General features: G+C 45.2%; 1 protein-coding gene across 3 annotated transcripts in view; it reads left to right on the top strand.

The window, feature by feature from the left end:
* UGDH (UDP-glucose 6-dehydrogenase) overlaps positions 1-27,672 on the top strand; it is a 57,112-nt gene that overhangs the window by 5,065 nt on the left and 24,375 nt on the right. The window contains exon 2 of one of the 3 annotated variants that reach the window (XM_073561085.1): positions 13,835-13,905. The exons of 1 other annotated variant lie outside the window; for it this stretch is intronic. The gene's annotated coding sequence lies outside the window, so the exon portion shown is untranslated. Of the gene's footprint in view, positions 1-13,834; positions 13,906-26,887; positions 27,086-27,672 lie in introns of those variants that run through there. One more of the 3 variants, XM_073561084.1, reaches the window with a different exon arrangement.

Here is a 27,672-nt window from a genome sequence, read left to right as displayed (position 1 = left end):
CTCCCCTCTGTCAATCCCTTCACTGGCTCCCAATTGCCCAGAGACTCCATTACAAAACCCTAACCATGACATACAAAGCCATCCACAACTTGTCTCCTCCATACATCTGTGACCTCGTCTCCCGGTACTTTCCTGCACGCAACCTCCGATCCTCACAAGATCTCCTTCTCTACTCCCCTCTTATCTCCTCTTCCCACAATCGCATACAAGATTTCTCTCGTGCATCACCCCTACTCTGGAACTCTCTACCACAACATATCAGACTCTCACCTACCATCGAAACCTTCAAAAAGAGCCTGAAGACCCACCTCTTCCGACAAGCCTATAACCTGCAGTAACCACCGATCGACCAAACCGCTGCACGACCAGCTCTACCCTCGCCTACTGTATTATCACCCATCCCTTGAAGATTGTGAGCCCTCGCGGGCAGGGTCCTCTCTCCTCCTGTACCAGTTATGACTTGTATTGTTTAAGATTATTGTACTTGTTTTTATGTATACCCCCCTCACATGTAAAGCGCCATGGAATAAATGGCGCTATAACAATAAATAATAATAATAATAATAATAATAAGTGGGCTGTAACTATAAGAAAGACAAATTTGCATTGCTGATGAAAGAAGGGAAAAACAATAGTGGCTCCGTTATTTGCAGGGTAGTGTTACACATAAGAATCTATGGAGTAAAGTCCAAAGTATAGGGTCTATAAGATGCTGCCAGGCAATGGTAGATAATTAAGCAGGGGTGTAGAGAGTGAATTGGTAAGGAACCATCTCTAGCAGAGTACCTGGGGACTTGTTGCTGTTACAGGGTGTCTTACATAAGGTGCTGTGGAAGAAAGAGGAGTAGCTGTGTTGAAATACCATGAATAGAGGTTAGCAGACTACCATGTGATCCAATATTGGAAATATATTATGTCCGTACTGGAGCATTATAAAGATTAGGGAGGTGGGGGGGGAAAGGCACTTTATATCAATCACATATGATGTTATGTCAGCGATGGAGCGCAAGGTGTAATGGAGGGGATGACGTCAGTAACATATGACGTAATGTATAGAGGTCATATCCGCACTGGAGCACTAGAAGAGGCTTGCACCAGGCACATATGATAGTGTCTGCAGGCTATATCAGGGTAGGGGCACTATAAGAGGAGTTAGCATCAATCACACAAAGTGGTGTATCTAGGAGGGGCAGTCGGGCCGCCTAATTTGGCGGTCTGAAGTGTCTCCCTCGGCAGATGCATTCTGCCGCTCCCGGACTGGGAGTCGGCAGTTCTCTTAGCAAGCTGACAATCTGATCTCGGGGGGGTTATTTACTTGGTGGTGTCTACTGGGGGGGTGTATTTAGCATGTGTGGGGGGGATGTTTACTGTATGTGGGGTTGGGTAACTAGTGTGTATGTGTGGAGGGGGATTTACTGTGTGTGGGGGGGGATTTACTGTGTGGGGGAGATTTACTGTGACCGGGCTGGGTGAGATTTTGTGTAACGGGGTATGATTTGAGGACACAAATTTGGGGAGCAAGGAAGTGACAGGTGCAGACACAATATGGGAAGCGGGAGAAATTTGAAGACACAATATGAGATGGGGGCATGAGTGGTGTAGCATGGGTGCAGACACAGTATGAGGAGCGAGGGGAAAATATGAGGATACGGTATGGGGGGTGATGGGATAGGTGCGGACACAGTATGAGGAGTTGGAGGGATGTGTGAGGAGGCAGTATGGAAAGTGAGAGGGTAAATGCATGAGGAGGGAGGGGGGAAATGTGTGGGGGAAAAGTCAGTGGGTACAGAATAGAGGCAGAGTAGTGTGGGGGGTGTGGCATGGAGGAACAGTGTAAGGGCACAGCCAGGAGGTGACAGTATACCAAGGGGGGTTGTGATGAGGGGGCACAGTTTAGAGACTGGGCCCTATAGTTTGGACTCCGTGTGAGAGAACAGTGTGAAGAGGGAGCAGTGTGGAGAGCATGTACCATAAGAGGGACAGCGTGGGGTCACATTTTGTGCAGGGAATATAGTGAGGGGCAATCATTTATTCAGGGGCGCAGGGCAGATATTTTTATTTCAGAGCATTATAATTACTCTATCTTAAAGGGCATCATGTGGGTATGTGCTGCACAAGACCGGAGAAGATGGAAGTCTGCAGAGAGGGCTGTGGAGGAGAAAACTGATCATGAAGTCTGGACAAGATGAAGAGGAAAAGAAACAGAATGACTCCATAGACAACGTTAATAATAATTAAAATTTTATTTCTAGAGCGCCGACATATTCCGCAGAGCTTTGCATTTTAGAGGGGACTCGTACAGACAATACACATTACAGCATAACAATAACGCATAGATCAAAACAGATACCAAGAGGAATGAGGGCCCTGCTCGCAAGCTTACAATCTATGAGACGTTATCTATCAGGTACCTGAATGTAAATGTTGTTTGTAATACTGACAAATTCTCATATTTTTATTTATAGGTAATTGTCCAGGCTTGTGATGAGTCTGTAGTCATTCTATGTGACTGCAGACTTCTAAATTCTCACAGTGCGCACTGCATGCTGTCAAGATTCTCTGGTGCCGGTGATTTGCATACATGCGGTCACATGCTGACAAGACATGCGTGGCCTCACTCAATGAAAATGACTTGAGCGAGGCTGGGCACGTCTAGTTGGAATGTGGCCAGAAGTATAGAAATCACGTACTTGTGTAAGGGAGAATTCTAAAAGTGCGCAGTGCATGCGCTGTGAGAATTCAGAAGCCTGCAACCACCTACAGTGACTGCAGATTTTCATCTCAAACCTGGACGCACACTTTAATTATAAAATGAAGCCCCGCAGCCAATCCTAACAGCATGTAATATCCTCACTGTCAGGATCCAGCTCTGCTTGCTGGTTCCAGCAGTCATCATGTGATCGCTTTCACTCATATGCGATTTTCATACTTGCGTTGTTACGTCACAACGAGCTTCTCTTCTTGCTTCTCTCAGTTTTTCACTGAACATTGAATTAAGACGAGCCCGCGACCAAGAACCATTACATAAGGTGTTGCATGCCCCGTTCCACCAGAATCTCGTATTACGACAGAGTGCACGCCAATCCTTTGACTTTAGTTTCCTGGATCAATGTCCCATCACAGAATTTAGTACCGAGAACCTGTAATATTATATTTTACAAGAAAGGCATCCAGGCCTTTGTTTAAGTTTGGTAGTGAATCAACCATTACATCACGTGGCTGAGAGCTCCATTGTCTCTTACAGTAAAGAATCTGCATCTGTGATTAGGATTAGTGTGAATGTACCAGTGGAATTCCTGGATTGATGGCCCAAATGTTCATGGAGCAGCTTTGTGTAGCTCTGCGGTGCTTCCATGGGGGCTGTACATTTTTACATTTAAATTAAAATCTCCCTTTAATTTGAACAAACTATTAACATCTCCCTTTTAATGAAGGTTTAGTAACATGTTGGTTGCATCTCAGCCGTGCTGCAGTCACATCATGTGAGCCAATGTTGTGAATCTGGGTGTTTACAAGAAGTTAAATTTCAAAATTAATGATATTAACTCTTGGGCCGGGATTACTCATGTGAGAAACATGGCCGAGTCTTGCATGTTAATACCCGGCACTGCCGCCGGCACTCGGGAGCGGAGCCTGCGGCTACATGTATTACTATGCGGCCACACGCTCCAATCCGAGTGCTGGGTATTAACATGCGAGACTCGGACGTGTTTCTCGCATGTGTGATCCCGGCCTTAAAAGGATTCTGTCAACAGGTTCTTCTGTGTAATCTGAGATCAGCAGTATGTAGGCACAGAGACCCTGATACCAGTGATATATTTTGATAGAATCCTTGTTTTCTCTGTTGTAGATGTAGCGGTGGTCAGAATGCTAAGCTCTTCTTGCCCATCCACTCCAGAATCCAGTACAAACTTATTACCCTCACCCACAAATCTCTCCATGGCTCAGCACCACCCTACATCTCCTCCCTCGTCTCAGCCTACCACCCTACCCGTGCCCTCCGTTCTGCTGATGACCTGAGGTTAGCATCCACAATAATCAGAACCTCCCACACCCTTCTCCAAGACTATACATGTGCTGCGCCAATTCTTTGGAATGCACCTCCCAGGTCAATACAATTAGTCCCCAATCCCCACAATTTTAAGCGTGCCCTGAAAACGCATTTATTCAGACTGGCCTATCACCTCAACACATTAACCTAATCTATCCCTGTGTGGCACAGCCAAAAGTTTTACCATAACCAGGTTCCCCGCATCATGTTCCCACATGCTTTATGCATCCATTAGCCCTCTGTGTCTGTACTGTTACACACTTAACATTAGGGCTGATCCAAACAATCAGGGCAATTGTTACCACCCACGTTTCGTGTCTACCTTTTTTCCTCATAGACTGTAAAGCCCCCGTCACACACAGCGATCTCGCTAGTGAGTTTTGTGACGCAACAGCGATCTCACCAGTGAGGTCACACCCAGTGATATCTGTGGCGCCCCTGAGGCTCAGTCGCCACAGAGGTACTGCACCTTCTCCTGAGGTGTAGTGTCCCACCACCTAACATAGTAACATAGTTTTGAAGGCTGGATAAGAATGAAGTGATTAAACAGAGTCAGCATGGGGTTTGTAACTAATAAGTCATGTCAGACTAACTTAATTTCCTTCTATGACAGAATCACTGATTGGGTGGATCAAGGAAATGCTGTAGATATAGTATATCTTGACTTCAGCAAAGCATTTGACAAAGTATCTCACACAATCCTTATTGAAAAAATGACTAAGTATGGAATGGACAAGGCAACTGTTAGGTGGATTCATAACTGGCTTAGTGATCGGACCCAAAGAGTGGTCGTAAATGGCTGCACATCCAGTTGGAAGAATGTCTCAAGTGGGGTACCACAGGGCTCTGTCCTGGGCCCTGTATTGTTCAACGTCTTTATCAATGATTTAGATGAAGGAATTGAGGGTAAACTGATTAAATTTGCTGATGACACAAAGCTAGGAGGGATAGCTAATACTAGAGAAGAGAGAGAGAGAGGATTCAAAAAGATATAAATAAACTGGAGAAGTGGGCAGCAACTAACAGAATGGTTTTTAACAGGGAAAAATGCAAAGTACTACATCTGGGCAATAAAAATGAAAAAAGCATATACAGAATGGGAGGAATAGGGCTAAGCAACAGGACATGTGAAAAAGACTTGGGTATACTAATAGATCACAGACTGAATATGAGTCAACAGTGTGATGCAGCAGCAAAATAGGCAAATGCAATTCTAGGATGTATTAACAGAAGCATACAGTCTAGATCACGTGAAGTCATTATTTCCCTCTACTTCTCTTTGGTCAGACCTCATCTGGAATATTGTGTCCAGTTTTGGGCACCACATTTTAAAAAAGACATCAACAAACTGGAGCAAGTTCAGAAAAGAGTGACCAGAATGGTGACCGGTCTGCAAACCCTGTCTTATGAGGAAAGGTTGCAGGATTTGGGAATGTTTAGTTTGCAAAAGAGAAGACTGAGAGGAGACTTCATAACTGTCTACAAATATCTAAAGGGCTGTCACATTGTAGAAGGATCAACTGTATTCTCATTTGCACAAGGAAAGACTAGAAGCAATGGGATGAAACTAAATGGGAGGAGACACAGATTAGATATTAGAAAAAACTTTTTGACAGAGTGATCAATGAGTGGAACAAGCTGCCACAATAAGTGGTGAGTTCTCCTTCAATGGAAGTTTTCAAACAGAGGCTGGCAGACATCTGACTGGGATGATTTAGCGACTCCTGCTTTGAGCAGGGGGTTGGACCACATGGCCCAGGAGGTCCCTTCCAACTCTACGATTCTATGATTCTATCTAGTTCAGCCTATTTTTAGTGCAGCTGTTCTGCATTGTTGATCCTGGGGAAGGCAAAAAAAACCACAGAGTAGAAGCCAATTTTCTCCATAGGGAAAAAAATTCCTTCCCCCTAAGCTGGGTCAACCATCTACCTATAATATTCTGTTATTCGTAACCTTCTATACTGTTACTCACAAGAAAAGCATCCATTCCTTTCTTAAATTCATTCAGTGAGTTGGCCATCACCACTTCCTCAGGAAGAGAATTCCAGAGCCTCACTGCTCTTACCGTGAAGAACCCTCTTCTATGCTGGTGCAGAAATTGTCTTTCCTCCAAATGAAGAGAATGCCCCCTTGTTCTTGTCACAGTCCTTGGTACAAACTAGGTAAGTTGGGAACTCCTTTCCACACTCCAACACCTGCACCCCACACACAGGATAGTTCAGCAAAGGACCACATTGTGGCTCCATGCTTAGAGGGTAGCAGAGCACCTTTCGTGGGTCCTTGCTTCATAACACGAGATGTGCTGGGAGGTGGGTGGAGTTGAGTTATATAAAATAAGAGGTTGGGAAGGTTTAGAATTACAGGTTCAGTCTGAAGGTTAGTCTGACAGAGGGTCAGAGAGGAAGGAAGCCACTCGGGAGGAGTGGGGATCCCTGGAAGAAGGGATGGAGGAAGGAGTGCTGCAGCTGCCTCAGTGACCTGAGCCAGCTGGCACGGGAAAGGAACAGAAGGAGAAAGACGTAGAACTGCAACCTAAGCTTCCATAGGAGAGAGAAGGAACAGCGCGGAACGAAGGAGTAGGAGAACAGAGAGGAGTTGTGGGTTGGAAGAGGAACCCTGCCTATAGGTTCTCAGTGCAAGGCCAGGGCCCGGTCCCCGAGGTTGTATGGACACTTATGGTTCTGTAGCAGACACCGGGGGAGTAGTTGGCTGTAAATGCACTACTCCCATCTAAGACTTGGGGCACAACAGCAACTGAATAGAGAGCCAGGACTCCGGAGAAGGGAGTCCCCGAGAGAGGCTACAGCTGTCTGTCATACAAGTAGAGTTGTTAGGAACATCTGACAGGAGGAACTTCAGAGAACCACGGTACTGGAGCTCTTCACACCAAAAGGCGCAATAGAGGAGTCGTTCAGGAGAGGTACATGTTGGCGGAGTGTTGGAGAGGAGAATCCTGACTTGCCCGGGAGGTTGATTGAGTCTTTGCCCCAGGGGACACGGCATGGAGGCAGCCACCAGTGTGTACCACGAACTGTGAGTAAAGCTTTGGAATTGCAAGCCCTGGTGTCTTCCATTCCTTTGTGCACCAACACCGTCAGCACTGCTACATCTGAGTACCAACATTCCTCACACCGCCTGCGCCTATTCACTGCCCTGGGGTTACAGCTTCACTTGTGGGGAGCTACACCATCTTTGCTGCATCACACCATCAGCCCCAGAGGATCTGCACGCAGCGTTGGCTTAATATCTTACTTGCCAAACACTACAGGTGGCTTCACGAACTATCACATAAACCATATCACAAACCACCATTGATTTGGGTGCCCAGGGCCACGGACCGGGTCACAGCTGCCGTGACATATCCCACTGACCCCGGCCCGGTACCGAGTACCCCACAGCGACCCACATCTATCAGCGACTGGCCCCCCTGCCGGGTATCGCTGATCGTTCTTGAAAGCTCTGGGCATTTTTTTGGTCGCTGGTCTCCTGCTGGCCAGCACGCATCGCTGCGTGTGGCAGGCGGGAGAACAGCGATCAGGAACTTGTAACTAAGGTTAACAGCGGGTTTCTGTTTACCTTGGTTACCAGCTCCCTGTCTCAGCGCGCTGGTAACTAAGGTACACAGCGGCGCGAGCACTCGTCGTCGCTGGTGCTGATCGCTGGTGAAGCTGTCTGGCAGCTCACCAGCGATCATGTAGCGACACACCAGCGATCATGTAGCGACACACCAGCGATCCTGACAAGTTGATATCGTTGTCGGGATTGTTGGTGAGTCGCTGTGTGACTGGGCCCTAAGCTTGCGAGCAGGGCCCTCATTTCTCTTGGTATCTGTTATGATCTATGTGATTATTGTTATGCTGTAATGTCTATCGTCTGTACATGTCCCCTCTGAAATGTAAAGTGCTGCGGAATATGTCGGCGCTATAGAAATAAAATTTATTATTCTTTCTGTATTTCCACTGCACACAATTCCTTGATTCTAATATTTTTTTTTTTTTTTGTAATTTCTCTATATGTGATCAGTTTCCTCCTTTTTGGTTTCAGTGATAATCTCCTGCAGATAAAACACTAACTGTATTGAAACTACAACACACAGCCTAATAAGAGACAGATCACTGGAATCAGGCTCTCTTGCCCCATTTTATGGCGCTCTCAAATTAAAAAACAAAACCCTGCTGACAGAGTCCCTTTAAAAGGTTTATCCACTTCTTGGACAACCCCTTTGCAATCACTAGAGAGTTGTGGCTATTTTTTTTTAAGAACCTAACTTTGCATTACTCTTCTCCACAACTTTATACCTGATCTGTCGTGTGTGTTCCTTGGTTTTCATGATGCTATTTGATCCCTTATCTTTTCAAACAAACCTCTGAGGTCTTCACAGAACAGCTGTAGTTCTACTGAGAATAAATTACACACAGATGGACTCAATTCATTTATTATGTGACTTTTGAAGGCAATTGGTCACTCTAGATTTTATTTAGGGGTATCAGATACAATACAAATGCATGTTACAATTTTCAGATTTATATTTTAAATATTTAGAAAGCCATTTAGCATTCCTTTCCTTTAGGTCTCATTCACATGTCAGTATTTTTGCATCAGTGTTTGTATGCCAAAGCCAGCAGTGCAACTTACAGAGAAAAACTAATTTAAAAATTGACACCTATAACCTGTTTTGGAGACACTCCTGGCTTTGGCATACAAATACTAATGATATACTGACGTGTGAATGAGGCTTTACACTTGACAAATACTGACTATTTTGTGTTGGTATATCACATAAAATCCCAAATAAAATACTTTTAAGTTTGTGGATGTAATGTGAAAAAATATGGAAATGTTCATGGGGTATGAATACTTTTTCAAGGCACTGTATATTCGGCCATGTAAAATTAAACTGCCTCTACTCCCTCTTTGGTGTTTGTTGTTCTAGATCTGCTGCTCTCTAACTTCCTCTGGATGTCAGCTTTTTATGATGAAAGTGAGAGCGTAGCGGCTGCTGTTTAGCGGCAGGGCTCACGTGTCATAACGTCATGCAATCCCTGGGAGACACGGCTCCGGATTTGAGTGGAGGCTGTTACTAATTTGCATGGCAGATGAGAAAGTGGCGCTCAACTACTGGACAACCAATATGATTATACAGCTTTAATGTAGGTCTGTCACCAAATTCCTCAAGTGCATTCATTAAATAGATCTTAGACCTGTTGTGGCTGGTGTAGTTGCGGTAAAAATTCATGTCAGGATCACTGCTTAATCTTTTGTGAATGTTTGCTTGCCTAACAGTAAAATTATTACTTAAGGAGTCCACCTGTGGCAGCAGTAATTAATGCTAATTTTAATTTAAGGATTATACAGCTATTATTACTGTTATGAGATGGATTTTTTACTGTAAGTTCATCAGCCTCAGCAGGTCTAAGAAATCTATTTAATGAGTCTGCAGTCTGTATTGTTACAGCTGATGATAGATCTTCTTAGGTAACATTACCATTTTATTTTTCTTATTGATGTGCTCTCTGTTTTGAATACGATCAGCTCACTTACCCATAGAGTTTAAGGCCACGTTCACACGTTCAGTATTTGGTCAGTTTTTTGTTACCTCAGTATCCGTAAGCCAAAACCAGGAGAGGTAAAGTTTAATAGAAAATCGCCACTACTTCTGTATTTATCACCCACTCCTGGTTTTGGCTTACAGTGATGTAAAATACCGACCAAATACTGGAAAAAAAAAAAATGGATGACGTATGGGTCTATTTTTGATGGATGTGAAAACAGAAATGTGAATGTAGCTGTATTTGTATGTCCGGGTGATGGAGGGTGTGTAAATGCAGTCTCATACTTATAGAATAGGCTAACTCCACCCGAACCAAAAAAATAGTTATGGGTGAAGCTGGATAACTATAATAAAAGGTCAACATGTTAAGCAATTCCCCTCCTGCGTTCTGATGATGACAATAAGGCCGGAGTCACACTGGCGAGGAATACGGGTGCGTGAGAGGCGCAAAAAGCACGCATTACACACGGACCAATGATTCTCTATGGGGTCCCTCGCACCAGCCTTATATTTCTCCTCAGTATCCTACGCTCCGTGCCACTCGCAGCATGCTGCGATTGTCAGAGTACTACGCCCGTAGTACGCCAATGCAAGTCTATGGGTGCGCAAAAAATACGGATTACACACGGACCACACATGTGACTTGCGAGAAATACGCACCCGGTGTCTTTTAGCAAAGCCGGCAATTCAGTGCGCTATACAGTAAACTCACACTGACAGGTTTAATAAAGAAACGAAATAATAGATATATACACATAGAATACATATATATATATATATATGCATTCTCTGTGTCTATATCTATTCTTTCATTTCTTTATTAAAACTGTCATAGGGCTCCATTATATGTCCATTTTGCAAGCCTGCGAGAAAATCTCGCCATACGGATTTCATACGGATGCTGACATGCGCAAAATACGCGACCACACCTTGATTACGGATGACATACGGAGCACTGTTTAGGGGTCTGTCATCCGTATTACGCATGTAAAATACTGACCGTATTTTACGCAGGTTAGTGTGACTCCAGCCTAAAGGGTAAATGCTGACAAAAAGAAATGTATACATGAGACACGGTACCTGCCAAGATAGTTCTTTCTTGGAAGGACTGATCCATATCTTCCCACACCTAATCTTTGATCCTCCCAAGACCTTCTACTCTCCTCCACACTTATTCGTTCCTCACACAACCGCCTCCAAGATTTTTCCCGAATATCCCTGGAATGCCATGCTTCAACACGTCCGATTATCCACCACCCTTGGATCCTTCAAACGGAACCTGAAAACCCATCTCTTCAGGAAAGCTTACAGCCTGCAATGACCATCCTGCCGCCTGAGCTGCCGCCTCGTCACCACCAGAGCTGCTGCACCCCCGACCTTCTGTCTCTTCCCCGCTATCCCGTAGACTGTAAGGCTGTGTTCACACACAGCGTTTTTTTAGCGGTTTTCACTATAAAACCGCTAAAAATAAGCTGCACAGTCTTTTCTATGCATTTTTCACTTTTTGTGCACATTGATGCGTTTTTTACCGCGAAAAAAACGCATTGCGGTAAAAAACACAGCATGCACATTAATTTTGCGGATTTTTCCGCGGTTTTGGCTTCTTCCATGCGTTTAGAAACCGCTGCGGTAAAAAACACATCAAAACCGCACAAAAAACGCCGCAGGAAAAATAGGTGCGGTTTCTGGGAAGGGATTCAGGTTTTTGTGCAGAAATTTTCTGCAACGTGTGCACTTAGCCTAAGTCCGCAAGGACAGGGTCTCCTCCCCTCTGTACCAGTCTGTCATTGTAAATTTGTTTACTGTTAACTATGTCTATAACTTTGTATGTAACCCCTTCTCATGTACAGCACCATGGAATTAATGGCGCTATATAAATAAATAACAATAATAATAATCCATACGTGGTGTGGAAGAAATGAGCAGATCCTCATAGAAACATACAGTATATGGACATGGAAACAAACACTGCCTCAAAAAAATGTTGCATAAAACTTTGTGACTTGATAAACTTTGTTTCTCATCAATATTAAAACAGTTATCACATGCAGAGATTGTACCATTAAAGGAAATGTTGCAGCAGACTATAGGATTAATAATGGATAGGCATCTTATTGACGCCTCTCCATTATTAACCGAGCTTAATGTTGCCTAAAGGGGGCTTTACACATAGCGAGAACGCTAGTGATATCGCTAAAGTGTCACCGATTTTGTGACGCAACAGCGATATCACTACATGTGACACGTATCGGCGACTGGCCCCCCCCCCGATGCATATCACTGATCGTGCGCGAACATCCAGGGCCATTTTCTCCTCGCTGGCGTCCCACTGGTGCTGACTAGCGACGCATGGACGCAGGCGGAAGTCATCATCATTGCTGCCGTGTGACCGGTAAGAATGACCGCCGAGCATTACTGGATCACTGCTACATCGCTGGTGAGATCTGCCTGTGTGGCAGCTCACTAGCGACCACTTAGCGATGCACCAGCGATCCCTACCAGGTCGTATCGTTGTCGGGATCGCTGGTGCATCGCTAAGTGCGACGGGATCCTTACACTCAAAGGTGACATTAACCCCTTATTACCCCATATGCCACCGCTACACGGCAGTGGGAAGAGAGGGGCTAAATGCCGGAATTGGCGCATCTTACAGATGCGCCATTTCTGGGGCGGCTGCAGGCTGGTGTTTGTATTTGGGGGGGGTCCAATATCCATGGACCCTCTCTAGCCTATGACTGTCAGCTTGCAGGTGTCTGCATAGCCTTTCTGGCTCTAAAAAATTTTTTTGGGGTCCCCCTATTTTAATAGCTAGTAAAGGCTATGCAGACAGCAGCGGGCTGATATTCATAACTTGTGAAGATCCATGGGTATTGGCCCCTTCCCATGCTACAAATATTGGCCCCCAGCCGTTGGCTTTCCCTCTCTGGCGCAGAAAATTGTGCGGGAGCCCACGTCATTTTTTTGGGGGGCCACCCTATTTTAATAGATACATAGATGTACAGTATATATACACTCACTGGCCACTTTATTAGGTACACCTGTCCAACTGTGTGTTAAGACTTAATTTCTAATCAGCCAATCACATGGCGGCAACTCAGTGCATTTAGGCATGTAGACATGGTCAAGACAATCTCCTGCAGTTCAAACCGAGCATCAGTATGGGGAAGAAAGGTGATTTGAGTGCCTTTGAACGTGGCATGATTGTTGGTGCCAGAAGGGCTGGTCTGAGTATTTCAGAAACTGCTGATCTACTGGGATTTTCACGCACAACCATCTCTAGGGTTTACAGAGAATGGTCCGAAAAAGAAAAAAAATCCAGTGAGCGGCAGTTCTGTGGCCGGAAATGCCTTGTTGATGCCAGAGGTCAGAGGAGAATGGGCATACTGGTTCGAGCTGATAGAAAGGCAACAGTGACTCAAATTGCCACCCGTTACAACCAAGGTAGGCAGAAGAGCATCTCTGAACGCACAGTGCGTCGAACTTTGAGGCAGATGGGCTACAGCAGCAGAAGACCACACTGGGTACCACTCCTCTCAGCTAAGAACAGGCATCTGATGGCTACTTTCAGCAGGATAATGCGCCATGTCATAAAGCTCGAATCATCTCAGATTGGTTTCTTGAACATGACAATGAGTTCACTGTACTCAAATGGCCTCCTCAGTCACCAGATCTCAATCCAATAGAGCATCTTTGGGATGTGGTGGAACGGGAGATTCGCATCAGGGATGTGCAGCCGACAAATCTGCGCCAACTGTGTGATGCCATCATGTCAATATGGTCCAAAATCTCTGAGGAATGCTTCCAGCACCTTGTTGAATCTCTGCCATGAAGAATTGAGGCAGTTCTGAAGGCAAAAGGGGGTCCAACCCGTTACTAGCATGGTGTACCTAATAAAGTGGCCAGTGAGTGTAGATTCATAGTTCTATCTATAGATCTAAATAGAAAAAAAACAGGCAGCACTCCAGTTAAAGGGAAAATTGTGGACTTTAATCCAGCTCCAAGTGATGCAACGTTTCAACCTCACAGCATGGTCAACAAAGACCGTGCTGTGAGGTCAAAATGTTGCACCACTTGGCGCTGGATTAGAGTCCACAATTTTCCCTTTAACGGGAGTGCTGCCTGTTTTTTTTTCTATTTATATTTTTGCGTTGGACAACTGCATTATTCAGGACTATTGCACCCAAAATCTGCTCAAGTTTGTGCTGCTATCTGTTTTTTCTATTTATCTATAGATCTATCTAGATATACTCCCCTCGAGAAAGCAACACTCGAAACTCGCGTCAGGGTACCGCCACCACTTAAGGTAATGCAAGAAAACTCCTCTCCATAATTTATTTTGGTCGCCTTGATCCATCATATATTTTTAAGCTGTCAGCTTTTCGGATTTCCCCTGTTTACTGCTTATTTGAGCCTGTATTATTATATGCTTACCTGTATATCCTGGGACCTATTTTGATACTATATCATATATGGAGGGATGTTTTTCTTCTTTTTACACTCTTTCTGTAGCCTACCGTACACATTTTAGGTGAGATTTTTCCCACAAATCATTTAAATATTTTTCAATGGGTTTTTCTTATACTGTAATTAGCCTGCTTACCTTGACTAAGTGGCCTTCTTGTGTATTGTGTCTCCATTTTTTTTTGTACATGATTTTTTTTTTTTTTTTTTTTTATGGTATTCTTTTAATATGGTTCAAATAAAATTTTAGCTATTTTATGCCCTTATGACATATAACTGCTTTCCCTTTTTTTGATTCATGTTTGATTTTTGAATCAGCCTAAAGGCATTGATTCTTTTGGGATTGTCTATCTATCTACAGATCTATCTATCTATGTGTGTAATGGAGTGTGGGTTGGACAAATGTTAAAGAGGAATCTTTTTTTTTTTTTTTGTTAAATAATATATCTTTATTTAGTTTACAAAAAAACACATACAAATCTGCATGTAAAAACGCTTAAAAAAATGCAGGTGACCTGCCAGTAACCTCAGGTGCTGATTTGGTGCTGATTTTTACCTGCGTCAAATCCTGAGCAAATCCTGACCGTGGAAACATACCCTCTAAGATGTTTGGAACAACCTCCCTGCAGAGTTCCTTCAAAGTGTGTACAAGTGTATCTAGAAGAACTGATGCTGTTTTGAAGGCAAAGAGCTGGCATTGAGATCGGACGCCATGTCGCGTTTGTAGAGCACCTGATGTGCCTAAACTGTGGAACCCCCCCCCCAATTCTAACTCCAACCCTAACCCCAACACACCCCTAACCCTAGCCACAAACCTAACCCTAACCCCAACCCTAACTCTAGCCCTAACCCTACCCCTAGCTCTAATGTGAAAATGGAAATAAACACCTTTTTTATTTTATTATTTTTCCCTAACTAAGGGGGTGATAAAGGGGGGTTTGATTTACTATTTATGGCTCCGTGAGCGCCGCTGATCGCGTATGACATACTATTCCATCCATGGGCATTAAGTTCCAGGGCACATGGAAGTGTATGGAGTAGTATGTCCAAGATCAGAACGGGGTTAAACATTTATTTATTTTTTTATATTCAAAATATTTTTTTTTACTTTTCATTTGCTTCAATAGTCTCCATAGAAGACTAGAAACTGCAATTCTCCGATTGCCTCTGCTACACACATCAGGACTTCAGCCGTGCTTTGTGTAGCTACAATGATCACTTGCTATGAGCGCCGACCACTGGGCGGCGCTCATAGCTATCTGGCAATGACTACCACAGGCAGGGCTGCCACTAGGAATTTCGGGGCCCCATACTGGCAAAACTTTCGGGGCCCCCTTTAGACTCTGCTCAGACTCCACCCCAGCCCCGCCTCCACTCCTCAAACTGTCCACAGTCCCACCGCTCTCTTGGAAAAACTCCACTTCTCACCAATCACACATTAACAGTTTCCATCAGTTTGGACAAAAGATTTTTTTTTAAGCCGCCACCATAACAGGTTAGACACTTTTGGCCAGGCCCTACTCTACTGCTACCTGTTAAATATTTTTTAAAATATGCAATACAATTTAGGTATATTTTTATTTATTTTTCAATTTTTAAAATGACCAATAATATCACATACAAGGAACAAATAACACTACACCATGTCCAGACCACATATTACCACCACATAGTGACCTATAATACCACATACAAGGAAGAAATACCGCCACACCATGACCAGACCACATATTACTACCATAGTGACCAAATAATACCACATACAAGGAAGAAATACCGCCATACCATGACCAGACCACATATTACTACCATAGTAACCAAATAATAGCACATACAAGGGACAAATACCACAACACCATGTCCAGACCACATATTACCACCACATAGTGACTGAATACTACAATGCTGATCAGTAATAAAAAGAACACAATACCATCACCATAAGTACCATTATACACAGATCTGTACTTAGTATGCAGTGTCTGTGTCCAGGTAATACAGTGCTCAATGACATTATACACAGGACCTCTGTATATAGTATACAGTATATAGTGTCAGTGTATAGGTAACACACTAAATAACCAGTGATGTATCTAGGTGAAGTCCTTCATCTTTGCTTTTCATCTTTCATCCAGCACAGACTGCCATCACGTCTTCCAGCCAGGACTCGTCTCTGCAGGAAATAAGTTATCTAGAGCTCCGCTTGCAGAACACATTACTTATTTTTTTTCCCAACTTCTACATTACATCACATAAAGAAAAAAAGGCGACATAGTGTCACTCTACACAGTAACAGGACCATCCCCCCATTTAAAACAGTATACTCAAAAAATAAAATAAAGACATCACTGCAGTAATAATATCCCTTAATTAGCCCCTATGGTAATAATATTCCCCATCCTGGCTCCCGTGTGTCTCATTCCTGGCTTCAGCCATATGTTCTCCCATCCCGCCCTCATGAGTATCCATTGTGCCCCATATGATCTCCCCATCTGTCTCCATCGTATCCATCCTGCCCCATGATCCTGCACCCTTCTTGTGTCTTACTGCCACATTCTGCCCCAGTGCCTCACATTCTGCCACCTCCTGTGTCTCACTGTCACATTCTGCCTCCATCATGTCCAGCATTCTGCCCTGGGCCCCCCTGGTCGCCGCTTTCAATTAAAAAAAAAAAAAGTTCTTCCTTACCTGGCCACGCTCCAGCGGCGACGCTCGTGCTCCCTCCATGCTGCTGAAGCGCACACTCGCCGGCGACTGAACGTGACGTCAGACGCCCGCGACGGGCGCGCTGCGGCTGATGTCAGCTGCCAGCCTCCGATTGGCTGGCGGCTGTTAACTATTGACGTGCAGGCCGACGGGCCCGCATGTCAATAGCGTTCAGCTGCCGCAGCGCCGCTAAGGGCCCGGTTTAGCGTGCCGGTAGGGGCCTGGTGAGCAGATGAGATGGGGGCCCCCTCTGCCCACCGGGCCCCATACGCCAGTCAGGGCAGTAATGCCCTGATGGCGGCCCTGACCACAAAGGTCTACTGCAGACGCCGGGTTGTCATGCCAACCCATCGGCAACCCACGGTCATGTGACACGAGCACCGACGGTCGGTGTTTTGTGACTCGGAGGCTACCTTAGACATACCTATATGTCTAAGGTTGGAAAGGGGTTAAAAAACGTACCCCTCAAATATTTAAACTTTTTTTAACCTTTCAGGTGCTACACAGAAAGTAATGCAAAGTTGAATGAAAAAAAAATTTTTTTTTACTTCTAAAATGTTGCTTTAGCCCTAATTTTTGAGCATTTTGAACCCAGAGTAACTATACAGAATATGATAACATTAGGTTGTGATATTGAAACTGTTCATTTTTTTTCACAAAAATCTTGCATTAGCACCAAATTTCTCAATTTTGCAAAAAGTGGACCCCACAGTTTGTTACCCACTTTCTTACGAGCTCAGCGATACTTCACATGTAGTGATAAAGTTCTGTCTGGACAAACGTCAAGGCTCGGAATGGAAGGAGCAATATTTTATTTTTGGAAAACAAAATTGTCTGAAAGAGACGGCAGGCACCATATCGCATTTGCAGTCCCCTAAAGTGCCTACACATCAAAATATCCCAACAAGTGAGCCCACTTTAGAAATTACACCCCTCAAGGATTTTATCCATCGGAACAGTGAGCATTTTGAATTCGCATGTAGTACACAGAATTTGATCACATTAGGTCATCATATTAAAATTTTTCAAGAAAATAATGCTTTAGCCACAAATTTTTCACTTTTCTAAGAGGTAACATGAAAAAGGGGATGGCAAAGTTTTTTAGTCCCTTTCTTCTGAGCATGGCGATATCCCTCATGTAGTAAAAAACCTGTTTGAACACACGGAAGGGCTCTGAAGGGAAGTTGCACCATTTGAATTTTGGAGCATACATTTGGCTGATACAGATTTCAGGCACCATGTTGCACTTGTATGGCCCATAATGCACCAAAACAGCAGAAAACCCCAACAAGACAGATAATATATAGATATCCGGTAGATATATAAGTTCACAAGCCCCCTACATATAATAAACTTGCACCCTTTATCACCTTTCATGTGGCACTAAAGGGTGTTTAACCTGGTTTATCCTAATAAATAAATAATTTGAAAAAAACACATGGGGTCCCCCCCATTTTTATTAACCAGCAAAGGTAATGTTACGGGTTTACATCGACAGAGAGGAGCCAGAAGACCACAGCATCTGATTTCTCCTACTACTGCACTGATTAGAAGCACTTCACCTTCATATTAAACAGTGCAAGTTTCTTTTAGCAGTGCAGGGGTTAACTTGCTCAGTTGAGAGCTCCTGGAAGCTTTCCTGCATTAAGGCTCTCAGCTGTGCACTGTTAGCCACTCCCATCTCCTATATAAACTAGGCCCTGGCTAGCTCTCATTGTCAGAGTTAGGTTTTGCTGAATGGCTGGAGGTTGCTATTGGAGAGGGCGGTTGGTGGATTTATCTGTGACTGTTGCTAGGTTTTGAGTGTATGGTAACTCCCTTTCATCTCCTACTTTGGTTTAATACCTTTGTTTTACCTTGCTAGTCTGGTTGGTGTATTACGGTAACTACTACTCCCCTCTTCCCTGGGTGAGGGAAGGGTACAGACTGAGGGTGGATTCAGGAGCTAAGAGAAGGTATGTGGCCCCGGCGTCTTCACTATCAGAAGTAATCTGGGGAACAGGGTGAGCTAGGGTGCCCCTGGCGTTAGGCTCAGGGAAGAAGCCCCTGGTCCTGGGACATCCGACAACACAGTCGTGACAGGTAAAGCAGACAGCTGCGCCCTTATATTATCAGGCTGGGAAGGTCATTGTTTATTGGGCTCTGCCCACTCCAAATACAAAAGAAATGGAGTATATAGTCCAAAATAAGTTATATAAAAAACTTATTCATACTTATATGTACAAGGCAACGCCTAATATAAAATATGTATTAAAAAAACCCAACGTAATTTAAATCAGAGAACGGATACAAAAGGAGGGGGGCGCGAGTACCACAAATATAGTTAAACAGGGAATGCATAATAGTAAAATTGGATTTTATATATAAAGTGACAGTGCAGCATATCAGTGACGAAAGTGCATGAGACCGTGTCAGAGAGAAATACCATTATATTATAAATGGTTATGTCCTAAATCTTATTGGCAGCATACACCTATTAATAGAGACCACTAATGAGACAACCCCTTTAACCGCAGGTTAGGGGCACAATGGCGCTCTATCTGTCTAATCGTACAGAAACCGAAAAACGGAAGTCGAAGCTCCTACAGAAAGCATCCATCCTACAATGGATACAAACGGTGCCAGGTGGAACCTGTTGACTATAACGGGCTCTGTCAGGTTTCTGGTCGTTTTAACAGAAAAAGTGCTAGGACACAAAGGATGATTCATCTGTAACGTATGTTCACAAGTTGCGTTTTTGCTGCACATTTATTTCCTGCGACATCAACGTGAATAACTTCTGAAGTCTCGTTCACACGTTGCTTATTTGCTCCTTACACATGTAAAGCGGTTTCATGTCTGCGGTATTTCACGTCTTTTAGTATTTTCACCCATTTGAATGATAAAAAAAAGTAATAAGCACTCAGCTATGTGCACATCAGTGATTTTCCTGCCAACTCTACAATATGGATCGCAGATTGTTTCTGCTGCAAATACTGCACATGTGAACATACCCTCAGCATTCTTGCAGCATTTTTTTTACCCAAATAAATGGGAAAAACGTTTTGATTTTGTAAGAAGAACCGTACCGTGGATACCTGTTCTGTGTATGCTCCGGAGCTGTTGGGGCTGTCTCCTCTGTTGTCTGGCTAAGCCTTTACAGCCTCAGCGCATGCAGAAACAGGGAGAAGTGAGCGCTCCGGCCCATGCCCGAGCATCGCCTTTGACAGAGACAGTGAGGAGAACTGTGCAGTGTGCCCGTTGGTCACCACGAAGCGAGGTGCCAAACGTTCCGGGTGCGCGCCGCCTAAGAGACCGGGTGCAGGACCGCCATCTGCGCTCCGATTCCCCAGTGTATATCTGCCGGGCCACGGTGGGCTCAGACAGTGCAGTGGCCCACACTCCCCCAGCCCCATCAGTGTATGGACTAGGGGCTCAGCGGAAGGTACCGGAGACCAACCATTGCCTTCAGGACCCCCGGACAAGTGCCGCCCCAGCCTGCTCTGTGATCCGCCACGTCCTAAGAAAACGACTGACATGATAAGGCTGTGTGCACACAGTGCGGATTCTGCTATGTTTCCGTAGTGGTTTTTGCCCTGCGGAAACGCAGCTGTTCCGCAGACATGGTACAGTACCATGTAACCCTATGGCATTTCCAATCCGCTGTGCTCACGCTGCGGTCTTTTCCGCACGGTTTACAAACCGCAGCATGTCAATTGTTTGGGCGGTTTCACACCTTTAACATAGTAGAGGTGTGAAACCGCAGGTCACTTTACCTGCGGTTCTGCGGGAAAAAACCCACAGGTGAATCTGCAACGTGTGCACAACATAGCCTAAGTTGACCCAACAAGGACTGTTAACCAGGGGTGGGATTCAGCGGGTTCTCCCTGGTTCGGTGGAACCGGTTGTTAAAAAAGCAGCCGGTTCCCCGAACCGGGGAGATTCACAGCCGCGATCCGGTACTTTGATGTTCCTGCAGTGCAGCCGGCAAGGAGCAGGAGCAGAGGAGGACTCTTGCTCTGCTTCCTAGTCCCGCCCACCGCGCCGGATACCGCGCACTGATACGTGCAGCCGGCCAGCCGCAGGGACTGAGCACACCCTGCCGGACCCCAGCGGCCCCCGCGCACTGATACTAACCAGGACGAACCGCGCGCCGCTACCCAGTGTGAGCTGCGCGTGGTCTGCGGCCTGCCTTCCTAGTCACCCCGGGCCCGGCCTGCCATCTTCATCATCCTGGGCTGGTCACACCGGTGCTGCTGTGTCAGGTCAGTATGTGCTGCTGCTGCCTAATGGGGACATGTGCTGGCTGCATATTGGGGACCTGTCCTGCCTAATGGGGACGTGTGCTGCCTATTGGGGACGTGTGCTGCCTAGAATCATAGAATCATAGAATCATAGAATCGTAGAGTTGGAAGGGACCTCCTGGGCCATCTGGTCCAACCCCCTGCTCAAAGCAGGATTCGCTAAATCATCCCAGTCAGATGTCTGTCCAGCCTCTGTTTGAAGACTTCCATTGAAGGAGAACTCACCACTTCTCGTGGCAGCCTGTTCCACTCATTGATCACTCTAACTGTCAAAAAGTTTTTTCTAATATCTAATCTGTGTCTCTTCCCATTCAGTTTCATCCCATTGCTTCTAGTCTTTCCTTGTGCAAATGAGAATAAAGTTGATCCTTCTACAATGTGACAGCCCTTTAGATATTTGTAGACAGCTATTAAGTCTCCTCTCAGTCTTCTCTTTTGCAAACTAAACATTCCCAAATCCTGCAACCTTTCCTCATAAGACAGGGTTTGCAGACCGGTCACCATTCTGGTCGCTCTTTTCTGAACTTGCTCCAGTTTGTTGATGTCTTTTTTAAAATGTGGTGCCCAAAACTGGACACAATATTCCAGATGAGGTCTGACCAAAGAGGAGTAGAGGGAAATAATGACTTCACGTGATCTAGACTGTATGCTTCTGTTAATACATCCTAGAATTGCATTTGCCTTTTTTGCTGCTGCATCACACTGTTGACTCATATTCAGTCTGTGATCTATTAGTATACCCAAGTCTTTTTCACATGTGCTGTCACTTAGCCCTATTCCTCCCATTCTATATATGCTTTTTCCATTTTTATTGCCCAGATGTAGTACTTTGCATTTCTCCCTGTTAAAAACCATTCTGTTAGTTGCTGCCCACTTCTCCAGTTTATTTAAATCTTTTTGAATCCTCTCTCTCTCTTCTCTAGTATTAGCTATCCCTCCTAGCTTTGTGTCATCAGCAAATTTAATCAGTTTACCCTCAATTCCTTCATCTAAATCGTTGATAAAGATGTTGAACAATACAGGGCCCAGGACAGAGCCCTGTGGTACCCCACTTGAGACATTCTTCCAACTGGATGTGCAGCCATTTACGACCACTCTTTGGGTCCGATCACTAAGCCAGTTATGAATCCACCTAACAGTTGCCTTGTCCATTCCATACTTAATCATTTTTTCAATAAGGATTGTATGAGAGACTTTGTCAAATGCTTTGCTGAAGTCAAGATATACTATATCTACAGCATTTCCTTGATCCACCCAATCAGTGATACCGTCATAGAAGGAAATTAAGTTAGTCTGACATGACTTATTAGTTACAAACCCATGCTGACTCTGTTTAATCACTTCATTCTTATCCAGGTATTGACATACATGTTGTTTAATAATTTGTTCAAAGATCTTTCCTGGTATAGAAGTCAGACTCACCGGCCTATAGTTGCCTGGGTCCACCTTCTTCCCCTTTTTGAAGATAGGAACAACATTTGCTCTTCTCCAGTCTTCTGGCACTTCTCCTGTTCTCCAAGAATTTTCAAAGATTATAGAGAGGGGTTCAAAAATTTCTTCTGCTATCTCCTTCAGTACTCTGGGGTGTAATTCATCTGGACCTGGAGACTTGAATTCATTTAGGCTAGCTAAGTGTTTCCTCACTATCTTTCTGTTTATAGATATCCTGGATTCTTCTATTCCCTTAATAGGACAGTGAATAACAGTTGATGTTACATTTCCTTTCTGAGAGAAAACAGATGCAAAATAGGAATTTAAAAGTTCAGCCTTCTCAACATCCTGTCTTACCATTTCATCATTTTCATCCTGTAAAAATCCTATAGCATCTTTGACTTTTCTTTTACTTTTGACATATCCCCAAAATCCTTTATTATTGCTTTTGACATCTCTTGCAAGCCTCAATTCATTTTCAGCTTTAGCTAATCTGATTTGTGCCCTGCAGGTTCTGCAGACAGCATTATATTCTTCTTTAGATATGCCTCCCTCTTTCCATTTTATAAACATTTTTTTCTTCCTTTTTAGCATGTGCTTAAGTTCTGTGTTCATCCATCCTGGTTTCCTTAACTGCTTCCTATTCTTCCCTCTTTTCGGAATTGTTAACAACTGTGCTTTGAGAATTTCATTTTTCAAGATTTCCCATCCTTCCTGGACATTTTTGTCTTTAAGGATATCCAGCCATTGGATCCCTCCAATTCTCTTTCTGAATCCCTTAAAATCTGCCTTTCTGAAATCTAACCTTGACGTCTGAGTCTTCACAGGTCTTCCGCCTCTAGTTATCCAAAATTCTAAAATAGCATGGTCGCTACCTCCTAGGGTCCCAGCCACTTTTACCTCCTCAACCATTTCCTCCCTGTTTATAAGGATTAGATCCAAGGTAGCAGTTCCCCTTGTTTTCTCCCTTACCTTTTGGAAGATAAAGTTGTCAGCAAGAGAGGATAAGAATTTCCTTGACCTGTTAGTTTTGCCTGAGAGAGATTCCCAACAAATGTCTGGATAGTTGAAATCTCCCATGACAACTATGTCATATTTTTTGGAGAACTTGGCCATTTGATGCATAAAGAGTCCATCCATAGCTTCAGCTTGCACAGGCGGCCTGTAGTAAATGCCTACAATGGTGTCCTTTCCATTGTTCTGTCCTTGTATTCTTACCCAAACAGTTTCCACAGAACTCCCAGTCTCTGAAGCTTCAATCTCTGTGCAGATATACGCGTTTCTAACATACAATGCGACACCCCCTCCTCGTTTATCAAGTCTGTTTCTTGCAAATAAGTTGTATCCTTCTAGTCTTGTATTCCAATCATGTGTATTGTCCCACCAAGTTTCAGTGATTCCAATGACATCATATTTCTTTTCCTGTGTTAGTAGTTCCAATTCTCCTTGTTTGTTGCCCATGCTTTGTGCATTAGTATAGAAACATTTTAGTTTGTGATTGGTTTCTCTTTCTCCAATATTTTTATTAATTAGATTCTTTCGTCTTTGTTCTTCCTTTCCACTTCTAATAGCAGAGTTCTCGATAGCATTTGTCAGGTGTATGGCTTTTTCTGGTCTTTTGCTTCCCTTCCCATGTTGTTCTAGTTTAAAGCTCTCCTTACAAGTGTAGCAAGGCGACTTCCAAATACCTGCTTTCCAGTCTTCGTAAGGTGCACCCCATCTCTAGCAAGTAGTCCATCGTATAAGTAGTTCACTCCGTGATCCAGAAATCCAAATCGTTGCTGACGGCACCATCGACGTAGCCAGTTGTTCACCTGCAGAATCTTATTCCACCTCCTTGTTCCATGGCCATCCACTGGGAGGATGGAAGAGAAGACCACCTGCGCTCCCAGTTCTTTCACTTTCTTGCCTAAGTCTTCAAAGTCTCTGCAGATGGTTTCCAGGTCGTTTCTTGCAGTGTCATTTGTCCCCACATGTAGTAGCAGGAATGGGTAGTCATCTGTAGGTCTGAAGAGTCCTGATATCCTGTCAGACACATCTTTAATTTTTGCACCTGGAAGACAACACATTTCTCTTGAAGTGATATCTGGTCTGCAGATAGCGGCCTCTGTTCCTCTCAACAGGGAATCCCCCATGACCACCACTCTCCGTTTCTTCTTCACAACATTTTTCTTTCTCCATCCAGGAGGACTCTGAAGGCGTACAAGGTTGCTGCTTGTTGGCAAAGTCTTACCCTGATGTATTTCTTCATCGTTTTCCTGCGTGAGAGCCTGGTACTGGTTTCTGAGCAGTATGGGTGCTGACTGCCTCCTGATCCTCCTGCTTCTCTGGGTCACATGTCTCCAATCCTCTGTTTCTTCAGGTGCACTTCGAATTTCTTCTCTTTCTGTAACATGAAGAGATAATTCTGCTCTGTCCAAGAACTCTTCACCTTCCTTAATGATCTTCAACGTAGCTAACCTCTCTTCGAGATTTTGCAACTTTTCCTCCAACAGGGACACAAGCTTGCATTTGTGGCATGTGAAGTTTGGCTTTTCCACTGGTAAGTCTGTGAACATGTAGCAAGAAATGCAGCTCACCAAATGGCTCCTGGCCTCTTCCATCTTGAGATTTCTTAAAAACGATGAAAGACGAGCCCCTATCGGCGCGCAGTTTTTCCGATTTCCTCTTTTCAGCTGCAACGGCCAAAACCCAGTGATCGTTGAGATCGCGGAGACTCTTCACTTATCCCAGAACACACTGGGAATATGCAAATGATCTCCTCAAGACTCTTCCCCTGGTTTTCCGATTTCCTCTTTTCAGCTGCAACGGCCAAAACCCAGTGATCGTTGAGCTCGCGGAGACTCTTCACTTATCCCAGAAGGCACTGGGAATATGCAAATGATCTCCTCAAGACTCTTCCCCTGGTTTTCCGATTTCCTCTTTTCAGCTGCAACGGCCAAAACCCAGTGATCGTTGAGCTCGCGGAGACTCTTCACTTATCCCAGAAGGCACTGGGAATATGCAAATGATCTCCTCAAGACTCTTCCCCTGGTTTTCCGATTTACTCTTTTCAGCTGCAACGGCCAAAACCCAGTGATCGTTGAGCTCGCGGAGACTCTTCACTTATCCCAGAAGGCACTGGGAATATGCAAATGATCTCCTCAAGACTCTTCCCCTGGTTTTCCGATTTCCTCTTTTCAGCTGCAACGGCCAAAACCCAGTGATCGTTGAGCTCGCGGAGACTCTTCACTTATCCCAGAAGGCACTGGGAATATGCAAATGATCTCCTCAAGACTCTTCCCTAATGGGGATGTGTGCTGCCTAATGGGGATGTGTGCTGGCTGCATATTGGGGACCTGTCCTGCCTAATGGGGACGTGTGCTGCCTATTGGGGACGTGTGCTGCCTAATGGGGATGTGTGCTGCCTAATGGGGATGTGTGCTGGCTGCATATTGGGGACCTGTCCTGCCTAATGGGGACGTGTGCTGCCTAATGGGGACGTGTGCTGCCTATTCGGGACGTGTGCTGCCTATTGGGGATGTGTGCTGCCTAATGGGGACATGTGCTGGCTGCATATTGGGGACCTGTCCTGCCTAATGGGGATGTGTGCTGCCTAATGGGGATGTGTGCTGCCTAATGGGGATGTGTGCTGCATATTGGGGGACCTGTGCTGCCTATTGGTGACCTGTGCTGCCTATTGGGGACCTGTGCTGTCTATAGGGAACAATGCTGCCTATTGGGGACCTGTGCTGCCTATTGGGGACCTGTGCTGTCTATAGGGAACAATGCTGCCTATTGGGGACCTGTGCACTGTTCTGATCTCATTCCAATTTATTATTTTTTTTTAACTGTTTGACTGCGCCCCTATTTGTATATGTTTGAGGAAAAGGTGCGTGTAAATGGGTGTGGCTTAATAATGGGGGTGGCTTAAAATGGGGGTGGTTTTCCTACACACAAACACAGAACCTGTTGTTAAAAATTTGAATCCCACCACTGCTGTTAACCCCTATCTACTGGCCTATAACCCTGCATTATATTTACATTTTGAACTGTCTACTCCCCTGTTTATCTCCCTGCGAGGAGCATTCCAGTGTTAATTAAAATTGTTAACCCTTGCTCTGCCTCCTGTCCATCACTGCATCCCGCAAGCTGCTCATAATTTCATGCAGTGGGTTTTTCCGCCAACATTGTTGTTTTTTTGCAGCAGAAAAATCTACTGTGAATACTACAGGTGTGCACAGAGCCCAAGGGCGAAGCTGTGACTGCACAGACGGCCGGTACTTGCGCTCCGTGCAGTGCTCTAGGCCCAGGAGCTGACACTCCGACAGCGGCTCACAGCGTGACACTGTGTATGAGTAGTGTGTACGTAATATCTACGGGCGGGATGTGACATCTACATCCGGAGCCAGAGCCCTCCCCGCCCCCTCCAGATCCGTCCATTCATCCCCCCAACCCCTCATTATCCCGACCCTCCCTCAGCATGAGCACTACCCCTACCGGGCGGCCGCACACCCACTCTCCTCCCCCGTGGGTGGACCTGCTGCCGGGTATATGGACCTACAGCCCACCCGGCCGTGGGTGAGACAGACACAGTACAGGGCTCTTCACTGCACTCCCCAGGTAAGGCGTTATACCGGGAAAAGTGTGCCGGCACACTGGGGGGAGGCAGATCTGTGTGCTGGTACACTGGGGGGAGGCAGATCTGTGTGCTGGTATACTGGGGGGAGGCAGATCTGTGTGCTGGTATACTGGGGGGAGGCAGATCTGTGTGCTGGTATACTGGGGGGAGGCAGATCTGTGTGCTGGTACACTGGGGGGAGGCAGATCTGTGTGCTGGTATACTGGGGGGAGGCAGATCTGTGTGCTGGTATACTGGGGGGAGGCAGATCTGTGTGCTGGTATACTGGGGGGAGGCAGATCTGTGTGCTGGTATACTGGGGGGAGGCAGATCTGTGTGCTGGTATACTGGGGGGAGGCAGATCTGTGTGCTGGTATACTGGGGGGAGGCAGATCTGTGTGCTGGTACACTGGGGGGAGGCAGATCTGTGTGCTGGTATACTGGGGGGAGGCAGATCTGTGTGCTGGTACACTGGGGGGAGGCAGATCTGTGTGCTGGTACACTGGGGGGAGGCAGATCTGTGTGCTGGTACACTGGGGGGGGGAGGCAGAGCTGTGTGCTGGTACACTGGGGGGGGGAGGCAGAGCTG

The sequence above is a fragment of the Dendrobates tinctorius genome, unplaced genomic scaffold, assembly GCF_039654945.1.
Source record: "Dendrobates tinctorius isolate UK_male_01 unplaced genomic scaffold, ASM3965494v1 ptg000314l, whole genome shotgun sequence".
Taxonomy (NCBI): Eukaryota; Metazoa; Chordata; class Amphibia; order Anura; family Dendrobatidae; genus Dendrobates; species Dendrobates tinctorius.
The sequence above is the reverse complement of the archived record's forward strand: the minus strand, read 5'-3'. Positions and strand labels throughout refer to the sequence as shown.